This window comes from Lycium barbarum, chromosome 1, assembly GCF_019175385.1.
Source record: "Lycium barbarum isolate Lr01 chromosome 1, ASM1917538v2, whole genome shotgun sequence".
Taxonomy (NCBI): Eukaryota; Viridiplantae; Streptophyta; class Magnoliopsida; order Solanales; family Solanaceae; genus Lycium; species Lycium barbarum.
This window is the reverse complement of record NC_083337.1, coordinates 122,507,665-122,520,754: the sequence shown is the minus strand read 5'-3', so window position 1 is coordinate 122,520,754 and position 13,090 is coordinate 122,507,665. Positions and strand designations below refer to the sequence as shown.

Below are 13,090 nucleotides of genomic sequence, written 5' to 3'. Positions count from 1 at the left end.
TATTTTCGTTGTTTATCGTTTTTATCCGTGTTTGGTTGGGGAAAATTGGGGTTTTAAACTCAATAGTTGAAAAGTGGTAAACCATGCATTTGAAGATCAAGATGAAGGCTTATTCTAGATTAGAATAATTAAACTATGGGCAAACCAACTTTGAAATAAAATTTCAGTTTTGCCCTTTCGGGCTCAGGGTTACCTTTTTGGTTCGTTTTTAGATTTCGAACTAAACTATAGCAATATCTGTATCATTGGACTCGTTTAGACTCGTAGAGTACTATTTTGACTATATTGAATCCGTTTTTTCAATGAAATTACTATTTTTCCCCTATGGGCTCGGGTTCTCTTTTAAAGGTGGTTTTTTTATTCGAATCGTATTGTAGCAATATGGGCATAGTTAGTCTCCATTTCTATTGTAGATTAACTTGTTGATTAGACTTCGATCATTCGGAATCTCTTCGTAAAGGGAAGGCTCTCATTGGATAGTTCGTGGCACCTGCTCAGCTTTGAGGTAGGTTACGGTTTACCTTCTGATTAGACTTCGGTTAGCGAAGCATATGTATAGTTAGTGATTATCGGAGAAAGCATGTTACGCCTTCGAGTATGAAGTTGGGATGGATTACTTAGGTTTGGTATTGTTGACTGATTTGCGGGCTTGTCACGACCCAATTTAGCTAAGTCGCGCGGGCACCTACCTTTTCCACCTTGGTAGGCGAACCCTTACCCAACAATCTCAAATACATGAAACAACAAGTAAATAAACTAAAGAAATAGAAATATGTATGTCTGACATGATAATAGATAGAATATGCGGAAGTACATCAAACCACCCTAGAAATCTGTCTAATCATACAAGAGCAACTAGATAACATCTATGAGCCTGGAAATCTCAATAATACATCAAAAGTCTGAATATGTCTCGGAATATCAAATAAGACATAAAATAAGGAAAGAATCTCTAAGGTGGCGGACTTCCTCGTGCTCACCTTGTAAGACACTCAGCAGCAACTCTCACACCGCAATCAGTCACGAGAATCAGAGGTCAACCCTACCTGGAACTCTGCATTCAGAAACGAATGCAGCAAGTGCAGGTCAGTACAAACAACAAGTACTGGTTGGTATCATACGCTGACTAAGTTTAGCTAACACATATCTAGTCAATAAAATAAGATAAACATGTAATTAATCAAGGTATAAGTCGAACACAAGACAGAATCCAAGTACACATCATCGCCTATGTTTAGCAACTAATATGTAACGTTCCGTAAATTTAGGTTAGGTATGAATGTGTAAAACTAGTATTAAGATTATATTTAAGCTATATTAGTTCATTCGGGATGAATTTGGGTGATAAGCAGTCGTTTTGAAGTCAACCCAAATATTGAAGTTCGTAAGAGTTCTCAAACTCGTCTAAATTGTTATAGGTCAGAATTCTAAGACAGTTTCGTGAAAATTAGTTGGGCATTTGGGAAAACTTCCTTCATGAAAGTTGTATATCATTGAAATACCTTTCCAATAGCAGGTTGCCCAGATCCAACAGAGCTCTGTGCTAGGAGTATGCCCAAGTTACTGAAAATCATTAGTGCAGTGCAAAATTAGGCGTGCGCGGCGCCCTAGGCCAAATTTTAAGGAAAATCAAAATTTTAATTTCGTCAAAATAGATATACTGTGTGTGTCACCCTGGGTAACTCCCCAGGTGACGTACCAGGCCATTTTATGCCTGAAGTGAAATTTCCTGAATTTTATAAAAGCCTAACTTCGTTATATTCATTGCCACTTCATTTTGGCCGACTTTTTGAGAGGGTCCTATAGTTTCCCCAAAACATATAAGGTAAGTTCTTGATCAATTCCCATCATTACTTCATCCATCTAATATCAAATTAACCATAGTTCATCTCTCCAAACCCTAAATGCTCGAAAACTCTACAGAGGAGAAGAAAGGGCGTGTAGAACTTCATTTAAAAGGTATGAACTTCGGTTTCCCTGATTTAATTAATTAATTTTAGGCTAGTTAAGATTATACTACGTGATTGGAATCCACTAATGATTCACATGAGGTTCAAGAACACGTTTGTTGGCTTAGAAACCCTAGTTTTCGAAACGTAAAGAAAGTTCATAGAAATGAATAAAGCTTTAATCTTTCTCATCTAAATCCATTGTAGATTGATTGTTGAATCTTGGGAAGTATGTTTGAGCGGGATTTGAGGTATGTCTAGATTTCCAAAAAAAATCTTTCTTAAAGTATGTCTACTTTTCAAAATCCTTTTTTTGAAGTATGTTATCTTGTTTGAAACGTGTGGATGATTGTTTGTGACTTGAAATATTCCTCTGGAATATGAACATGATTATAACTCTTGTTTAGTGGAAGTTCTTTTGGAATTAAAGATGATTTCTTTTAGACAAGGTCATGCGCGTGTAGGGTCAAGCCCGCATCGAATCTTATACTAACTATAGTACTTTGTGAAACTCGTTTCCCATTATTGGATGATTGAACTCATATTTCTAAAGGTTGGACCTTAAACTTGTTTTGTTGTTGAATGGGTTTCTTGATCTTGAAATTGAATAAGAGATTTGAATAAGATTTCTAAATAGGCTATGCCTTGGAATGCCTCTATCTTGAAACGATGACTTAAAAAGTGAAATTCGGCTCTAAGCCATGATTGCTGATTCGGTTAATATGCCATGATCTGTATTTTGTTCGTGTTTGGGCCTGTATGGGCAAGCTGTGCTGGTCTAGAGGAAAATTAGCCATTATGGATCCTAACGTATTGATACGAGTATTGATGTGTCAGTCCAGTGGATGATTGATATCCGTTGCTTCCTTCTCGGAGTATCTATTGTTGTGTCAGTCCAGAGAACGATTGACCTCCGAGGCATATCGCCCGGTGCATTTGTTGTTGTGCTAGTACAGAGGGCGATTAGCCTTCGTGTCTTCTTAGCCGGAGTATTGAGTGATTGATATTTTGTTGCCTGTGATTGGCTTGTGGTGATATTGAATTCGTAAGTGAAATACTTGGCATGGTAAATGGTAAGGAGTTAAGTTAATGTGTTCTTCATTGTTGGATTCTCTGATGAATCTTTAATGTTGCTGACTTACTCTATTCCTGGGTTTGAACTGTTATTTTCATTGATATCATTTTATTGATTTTATTCATCATATCTTGTTTCGTTAACTATTGCACCTTAGACACTCACTGAGTACCCAGTACTCAGGCATACCATTGTTGTTTTTAATGGTATGTTAGATATCATTTAGGAGCAGGTTAGTGATACGCCTACGACTTAAGAGAGCTTGCTGCTTTCGAGACTATTCGGTGAGCCCACATGATTGTTCGTGGGGCACCATTCTATCATTACTTTGTGTATTTTAGTTCCGGGCTGCGTCCTAATGTTTTTAGACACTCTTTATTATCTTAGAAGCTCCATAGACAGTTGTCAGATTGTAGGTAGTGAGTTGGAGCCTTGGGTGACTTATTGGGCATTTTGCCATGTTTATTTACTAAGTTTCTGATTTGACTTCCGCTAGCTTATCTCAAAGTATGATCATTCTTTTATCCAATTTATTAATGAGTGGTTTTGGTTCATTAAAGATTATCTACAGAGATAAGACGTTTATTGATTTTATAAGGTGCTTCCGGTATTGTTCATAGCATCGGATGCCTGTTGCGCCAAGGGTGGGTTTTGGGGCGTGACATAACCCAATTATGCCAAGTCTCCAATTACTCAGTCAGAATTCGAATATCACAAGTACATCACAAGAATATTACAATAGAAGCCATAGTGCAATGCAATGCAATAATGTATGGAATCTGAATGCAATAAAATGTTGTGTACATATGTACTCCGGACGAAAATCTCCACGTCTTGGTAGCACAACCCATGGAGGACCCATGATTAGGGGTAATGCAATAGCAAAGGGATTAAACGAATTACCACCAAGAATCTTCTCCAAGAATATCCTAGATTTATGTCACGACCCGACTAGGGGCCATGACGAGTACACGGGGCTAACCACCGAGCACCGCTCATTCTGCTACTTATCATATTCGTTAAGCGTTCATTCATCAAATTCATACTCAAATCATAGGAAAATCATTTTTCATTTGGAAACATAATTACCTTTATATACATAAGCTCTTCGGCTATCAAAATAATACACACATACATATATACATATATACGCTTATCAAAATCGTGAGACCATACTACCCACACATACGTATCTACGAGCCTCTACTAGAGTACTAGACATATGGATGGGACAGGACCCCGTCGTGCCCAAAACATATATGTACATAAAATAGTAGATCAATGGCACCTCCGGAATAATGGAGTGCTCTCAAAAATCTGCTTATCGGCTTCTATAAATCTGGGTCGCCTCCCTGTCTACCTGTGGGCATGAACATAACGTCCAAAGAAAACGGACGTCAGTACGAATATTGTACTGAGTATGTAAGGCATGAATGAAATGAACATAATAGAGAATCATAAGACATTAAATGAAGACATAACCTGCGTAACTTTTAAGGGAGGATGCCTTCCATGCGTATATCATATATTATCACTGTACATGTATCATCATAGCGCATAAATTGTCGTATCATACATATATATAATCATATATTATCACTGTACATGTATCATCATAGCGCATAAATCGTCGTATCATACATATATATATATCATAACACTGCATCTGCTCATACACATTAAACGTTATCCGTATACGGCCACGTAGTGGCTCGACAATATCACATACATGTCTTTCCGGGCTTTTCATACATATATCATATATATAATCATAGTAGTATCGTGCCCGACTATATAGGGTCGGTGTCACGACCCAACCCCATGGGCCATGACTAGTGCCCAAACTGGACACTCGTATACGAACCTGCTAGATATAGTCAGACTGAAACTAAGGATAGTATGAAAACTTGTAAAAACAAACGAAAGATTCACAACGCCACATATCCTAAACATGTCTCTCGAGGAGTTACAGATGACCAAAGCATAACACAATACGCAAGCCGACAAGGCTGCCACTATATACGAGAAGATCCAAAACAAACCATAGCGGCACAGTCAGATATAACCCACATATGTCTACAGACCTCTAAGAGTGTACAAGTGAAATATGACGGGACAGGGCCCCGCCATACCCCTGGACATGTATAAGTCGACATCAAAAGATCTGTACCAAAATAATCTAGGCTCCGGAACAATGGAGCTCTCCAAAATAGCTGAGCAGAAGTCCTAAGCTCATCAAACCGAGTGTCTGCACCTGCGGGCATGAATGCAGCCCCCCGAAGAAAGGGGGTCAGTACGAGATATGTACTGAGTATATAAAACATGAAATACAATAAAGAAGATCAAGACTGAACAAAAGGTAACAGAAGGCAAGTATGATAATCAAGGATACCAATGTACCTGTGCCTTACGAGATGAAAATCATGCATGTCTATATCATATACTATATCCGGCCCATTATGGGACTCGGTGAATAAAGTCATCATATACCATACTGACCCATCATGGGACTCGGTGCCATCATCACATTATCATATATATATATATATATATATATATATATATATATATATATATATATATATATATATATATATATATATATATATATATATACGTACCCGACCCTCTAGTGAGGGGCTCGGTGAACAATGCAGTGAAACTGTGCACGAAAACATACCCGGCCCGGGACTCGGTGAAAGATATATTAACGGCATGCACGAGCAGAGTAGTGAGCAACCATATGCAAACTAAATCATCATCTGAGACTCAATAGAATAAGTAGAATGAACCAACACTCGAGTATTAAAGACAACAGTCATGTCAAGTACCACTCGAATGTCACTATGAATTATATCAAATAGAATTTCAGGAATGATAGACACGTATCAAGACATAATGAAATAGCTTCTGGAAATCAAGAACATTAGCCATCCTGGTGTCTCTAAGAATAGGAGCTTCTTTGGAGTTTATACATTCGTCATCTGTTTGTCTCACATAGATCATGCCAAAAGAAAGAAGGGATAGCTTTACATACCTTACGTCATCCAAGGAACTCAACTTAATCACGAACTTTTCACAATTAGTATGCCAAACCTATAATCGTAAGAATATGCACGTGACTTAAGAAGGCAAGTATATCATATATATTAATTGATAACTTAATTCTAAAACGAAACGGGCAACATCTCCCCTATATCATTAGTATCTCCCAATTCGGTATATCACCACAACAGCCCAACAACAAATAAATCTCAAAAACACAACAATATACTTAATTTACTGCAACAATCCATCCAATATATATCCTTAAAATCAATCCCTTAAACTTATCTCTATTTCTAACGGAATTTCGACAGCATTTCCTTTATAAACTAGACAAACCCGAAAATCCAATTCAGCTAAATTATCAGCAACAACGTCAAACAACAATATCGACAAACAATATACATCATAACTCAGATATTTCCATCCATTTAACTCCACTGAAACAGCCCCACCTTCATAAACCTCCCAAAAATGCCAAACGAGCTTTTAACATTATTTCCTCCGTTCTAATCCGTTAAAACTCTAAATAAACACTTTAATAACATAAGAGGAACCTTATACATACCTTAGCAGCAAATCAATCATGAAATATCATCCCCCAAGCTCAATAATTAGCTTAAAACAACGACAACAACTCGTACTACACTTTATCCTTCACGAGCCTGGGGATTCGAGGCCTCGAACTTGCTCGATTCTCCACTTTCTCTTTCTAACTCTCCTCTCTCTCTAAAAGTTTTTAGACTTCTTGATCTGTAAATGAATGAATTTGTATGCATTTATCCCTTATATATGGGTCTTGGGTCGGTTCCCACCGACCTTGAGTCGGGTTGGGCCGAGCCCACTGCCCAGCTTGACCTTGCTGCATTACAACGTCCATAAATTTTTATCCCTATGTCGTGTGAAGGCCCACGACCTATGGTTCGGAAGCTAATTCAATTATCTACAACTTTCATATTTGTGGTTTTCCCAAATTCCCAAATAATGATGGGGTTATGGTCTCCTGAAGTCAGATCACCCGAAAACGTAACTTAAAAACATCTTTTTGGAGGGCTTACACTTGGATTTGGCTCAAGGGTCCTTCTTGAGTTGTGTTTAACTTCACATATATTGTCCATATAACATATCATATGTCCTTTATAAAAATCCCATCATGTGGGCCCCACCTCAGCTTACGGTGGTTACAAGGGCTATATATCTTTTAACGTATCATTCCAATCATATTGTACGAATTCCAAATATCATACTCATGCTATCCTCATGCTACTACAGTAGAATTTTATTCTTTATACTTGTAATATTTGCTCCTCCTTGAGCTCACATTAAGCCGTCTGTAGCCTTAGTAACACGAAATTTTCTGGGGTGTAACAGTCGGTGTCTTACGTGCCCAGCTATAATAAAGCTCGGTGTTATACGTGCCTGGCCCTACCAAGACTCAGTGATATCCGTGCCTGGCCCTACCAAGGCTCAGTGTTCTCCGTACCCAACTGCAGAGGTGCGCGCGCGTTACATAAATATATACATATATATACATATATTCTACCCGGCCATATAAGCTTGAGGTTTCATAATAGCCATACATAGGCACATATATACATAAAAGCCCATAAATATCTTTAGCATCATCACCATTATCATTGTCATCGTTATCATCAGCACTATCAACATCGTCATCATTATCATCACATATATCTCATAAACTTATCATAACTTTTCGGAACATTGGTCATATGACATGCATTAGAGCTTATAGACAATCTATAACAATGTCGGGGTGACATAAGGTCGAAAACCCCCGATTCCATTATGGAGCATTCATTAGCATTCTGCCTTACCTTGAAGGAATTAGCATATAAGGTGAGTGTATTCAATGAACAACATCAATGGATCATAATATGGATCATTAGCCTTGTAGAACCATAATATTATAGGCCTTAGAATCTTTAGACTTAAACTCATCATCATCATTATCGCATTCGTAACATACCTCTTATCTTATCCCATATGGCTATTCATGAACATAGGTTCTTAGTTTTTCCAGAAGGTAAGAAAGTCATGGAGAGGTAAGGAAATAATATCATAGGAATCATATAAGGATCATTAGCTTCGTAGGAATATCGTATCATGAACTTTAGGACTTCTAGACTTATATTCATCATCAGTATCGTCATGCTCGCAACATATCTCTTTTCCTTATCTTGTATGAAGCTCTTTATAATCGTAGACTCATAGTTTTCGATACGTAGGAAAATCATGAACAAGGAGGGAATATCATATCATAGGATTCATGCCTTAGAAAGAAGGGACTAGCCTTACATACCTCTTTTGTTTAACAATTCCATAGCTTGATTGTTCTCCTTCAATGCTCACGTTTATACCTTCAAGAGAATTCCCATTCACATTAGCTAATCGATTACATGAACGTGCTTACTAAAGCTAGAGAAAATTGGGCAGCATTTCCTTTGTTTATACAACTTTCCCCATATTGTATATCAACTCCAAAATATTTATAATAACGTTCACACTATCATAACCATCAATCTTCATTCATCTACATTACCCTCATTTCACAATTCCACTTCAATTCATCCATAATCATGGTCATAGTATACTAGTACGTTTTCTCACATATAATGCTTATCCCATGTCCTTAATATCATTTATAACATAACCATATCACAACACATCAATAATCATGACTCAATTCAAGCTATTACTCAAAATGACACTATTCCCACATTCAAGACCCATTTTTCTATATTCTTCTACAATCTGAGTGTTTCAACTTTCAAACACCTTAAGCAACATGGTAATACCATAAATCTTACCTTAGATAGTGTAGAAGAAAGTTTTGGATGATAATCTTTCACTTGAAGAAAAACCCTAGCTTCAATCCAATGGGGTTTCTTGCCTTGGATGAACTCCAATGAGTTTCTTACACTTGATTTCCTTGGTTTGATGAATTTGATCACTAATATCTCTTGAATTCTTGTGGGAGAAGTGTTCTAGAAAGTTCTAGAGAGAAGGAGAGTGAAGGGGAAAATGAAATGGAATGAACTTGGCCCCTTATTGAATACCCAAAATCTGTCCCGACACATTTATACGGACACACATACGGTCCGTACAATTTATACGGTCCGTATGTTTGACCGTATAATGGTTCCAGCGTAGGCTCTTCTCTGGACAGGTTATACGGCCAGACTTACGGCCCGTATCTTTTGTACGGTCCGTATAGTGGACCGTACAATCCATAGTTTTTCGTATGTCGTTCTCGTTAACTCGTTTGATCTCCAATCCTTATGGAACCTTCTTGACACTTGTTGAACACCTCAATACCAATCTAAGGGTCATTATAACTCTGCTCCAAAGCATCACTAAATCATCATTAACTCGTTACTCGTAAATCCTTTCCGATACATCTCGTATGTCTTGCCTCCTCTTGGCAAACTTTCTTCTCTTACTTCGAATGTCTTTGAAATCTCATTTAGAATCTTTGTTGTATTCGGCTCAATCCTTTTAGTAAAAGATTGGGCCGTGTTTAATTGCAATTCAATTAAGAGAACGAAGGATAATTACTTGAGTTCTTTCTCCTTATCCTTCTTTATTTGCTGCTAATTTATCTGCTAATGTCTACTTTTTTTCCTTATCCAAAACGTCTACTGCTTCAAAATTAAATACGATCTCTTTCCATACCTCACAAGCAACAGCTAGTTCCGGGCTCCATTTGCAAGCCTCGCGAATAATCTCATTACCTTCCTGAGCAAGATCACGTCCTTCATTACGAGCTTTTGCACATGCTTCTAGAGCTACTCAGTTAGCTACGACACCTGGCGCATTACCCCAAGGATGTCCTAAAGTTCCTCCACCGAACTGTAGTATGGAATCATCCCCAAAGATCTCGGTCAGAGCAGGCATATGCCAAACGTGAATACCTCCTGAAGCCACGGGTAGAACACCTGGAAAAGAGACCCAATCTTGAGTGAAATAAATACCGCAACTTCGATCTTGTTCAACAAAATCATCACGCAGTAAATCAACAAAGCCCAGAGTTATGTCTCTTTCACCTTCAAGTTTACCTACTACGGTACCAGAGTGAATATGATCTTCACCAGACATACGTAACGCTTTTGCTAATACCCGGAAGTGGATACCATGATTCTTCTGTCTATCAATAACTGCATGCATTGCACGGTGGATGTGAAGAAGTAGACAATCATCAAATGTTATTTCTTACTTATCAAAAGATCGCATACGTCGTGCCCTTCGTCAATCTATTCACTGTGCATGAACGGAAACTTTTTCGAGGTGTAACAATTTACTCCCAATAGCTCAGATTTCAGAATAGTAATAAATGAGGCTTTAAGGGCTTTTAATACACAATTAATGAAATAACCAGGCTTGATACCGTTACGGCGATAGCGGGACAGCTGCAGCGGTCTCGCCTCGATGATCTCTCAGACCGCCCAGACTGTCTAACTTCAATTGCACTAGGCCACCACAGCGGCAAAAACCACCGCTATGGCGGTGATGGTGCCGCCAAGGAGGACACCAGCATAAATTTTCCAAAAGATAATCTCATTCTCAATCTGAAATCCCGACTAATACTCGAGGCCATCAGCTCACAAACCACATACATAGACACACATAAAAACACGCTATGAACGTACTTGTGGCCTCAGAATTCCCAACTGAGGTCTTGTTGACCGAGTCAACCCCCGATACCTCAATTGCAACTTCCCAACCCAAGTTCCAAAATGCACCCGAGTGCATTAGGAACTGAACCATATATGCACACAACTTCTAAATCACCATCCGGACCTCTTGGAATCAACGGATTTCCGAAAAAGGTCCGTTTATCCAAAAGTTAACTTTGAGTCAACTCTTGTTTGCTTTAAGCCCAAATTTCTCAAAAAGTCGCCCAAATCAAATCTAAACACCTCGGGAAGCATGTCAACGGTCCCCTCGGGTCAAAAGTGAGCTAAACAAGCCCAGGGAAGGGTCAAAAGTTTCGAAAAGACTATAACGACCAAGCGGGTCTTTACATCATATACCAATTGAACCATCGCTCGTCCTCGAGCGAAGAAGGAAAAAAAGAACAGAGAAGTACTTGAATCCGTGAACAACTGGGGATATCGGCTATGCATATCGGACTCAGTCTCCCAAGTAGCTTCCTCAACAGGATGATGCTTCCATTGCACCTTCACAGAAGCAATCTCCTTGGACCTCAACTTTCGAACCTGCCAATCTAAAATCACAATAGGCTCCTCCTCATAGGTTAAATTCTCATCAAGCAATATCAAGTACCAACGAACAATATAAGTACCATCTGCATGGTACTTCATCAACATAGAAACATAAAAAATCGGATGAACTCTGGCCAAGCCTGGCGGCAAGGTCAACTCATAAGCAACATCAACCACACGGTCAAGAATCTCAAATGGACCAATATACCTCGGACTTAACTTGTCTCTCTTCCCAGACCTCATAACAGCCTTCATGGGTGAAATCTTCAATAGAACCTGATCACCAATGACAAACTCTAGATCTCAGACCTTCCGCTCCGCATACATCTTCTGTCGACTCTGAGCTGCCAAAATCTTGGCCTGAATCATCCTCACCCTCTCAATAGACTCTCTCAACAGATCTGTACCCCAATATTGAACTTCAAAAGCATCAAACCATCCAACTGGAGATATACATCTCCTACCATATAAATCCTCAAGAGGTGCCATGTCGATACTCGAGTGATAATTGTTATGGTACGCAAACTCTGCCAACGGCAAGTGCTAATCCCAATGACCACCAAAAACAATAACGCAAGCTCTCAACATATCCTCGAGCAGCTGAATGGTCCGCTCGGACTGCCCATCGGTCTGGGGGTAGAAAGTTGTACTAAGATCCAATTGAGTACCCAGCTCCCCATGAAAAGCTTGCCAAATATAGAAAGTAAAGATAGTACCCCGATCAGATATGATAAAAATAGGAACCCCATGCAATCTCATAATATCACGATTGTACAACTTGGCTAACTTCTCCATGGTATAGGAAATCTGAACTGGAATGCAATAAGCGGACTTAGTCAACCGATCAACTATCATCCAAATAGAATCAAACTTGCCCAGGGTCTTTGGGAGACCCATAACAAAATCTATGGCAATCCTCTCCCACTTCTACTTGGGAATGGGCATCCTCTGAAGTACACCACCAGGTTGATGGTGCTCATACTTAACTGCTAACAATTACCACACTTAGCCATGAAATCGGCTATATCCCTCTTCATCCTACACCACCAATAGTGCTGCCTCAAATCACGATACATCTTAGTCACCCTCGAATGAATGGAATATCGAGAGCTATGGGCCTCAGTCAAGATGAACTGGATCAAATCACTGACACGAGGAACGCACACACGCCCCTGAATCCTCAAAGTGCCCTCAGAATCAATCATGGCCTTCTTGGCCTCACCCCTCAGAACCCTATCTCGAATCTTTCTCAACTGAGCATCCTCAAACTGATGAGTCGTGATATGATCTAATAAGGATGATCTCGCCTCTACAAAAGCCAAAACTCTGCCAGGGGCTGAAATATCAAGAAGAATGAAACTGTTGGCCAGAGTCTGAACCTCCATGTCCAACAGACGCTCAGAAATAATGAACCGAGCTAAACTCCCTATACTCATTGCCTTGCGACTTAAGGCATCAGCAACAACATTGGCTTTCCTTGTATGATAAAGATTAGAGATGTCATGGTGCTTTAGGAGATCCATCCATCAGCTCTGCCTGGAATTAAGATCTCTCTAGGTAAACACATGCTGAAGGCTACGGTGATCGGTGAAAACCTCACAATGGACACCATACAAGTAATTCCTCCAAATCTTAAAAGCAAAGACCATGGCCAACAACTCCAAATCATGGGTAGGGTAATTCTTCTCATGGATCTTTAACTGATGAGAAGCATAGGTTATAACTCTACCCTCCTGCATCAACACAGCACTCAACCCCATACGGGATGTATCAAATAG

General features: G+C 39.2%; 1 pseudogene; it reads right to left on the bottom strand.

The window, feature by feature from the left end:
* Positions 1-9,559: 9,559 nt before the first annotated feature.
* LOC132613578 (ribulose bisphosphate carboxylase large chain-like) lies at positions 9,560-12,835 on the bottom strand (annotated as a pseudogene).
* Positions 12,836-13,090: the final 255 nt, after the last annotated feature.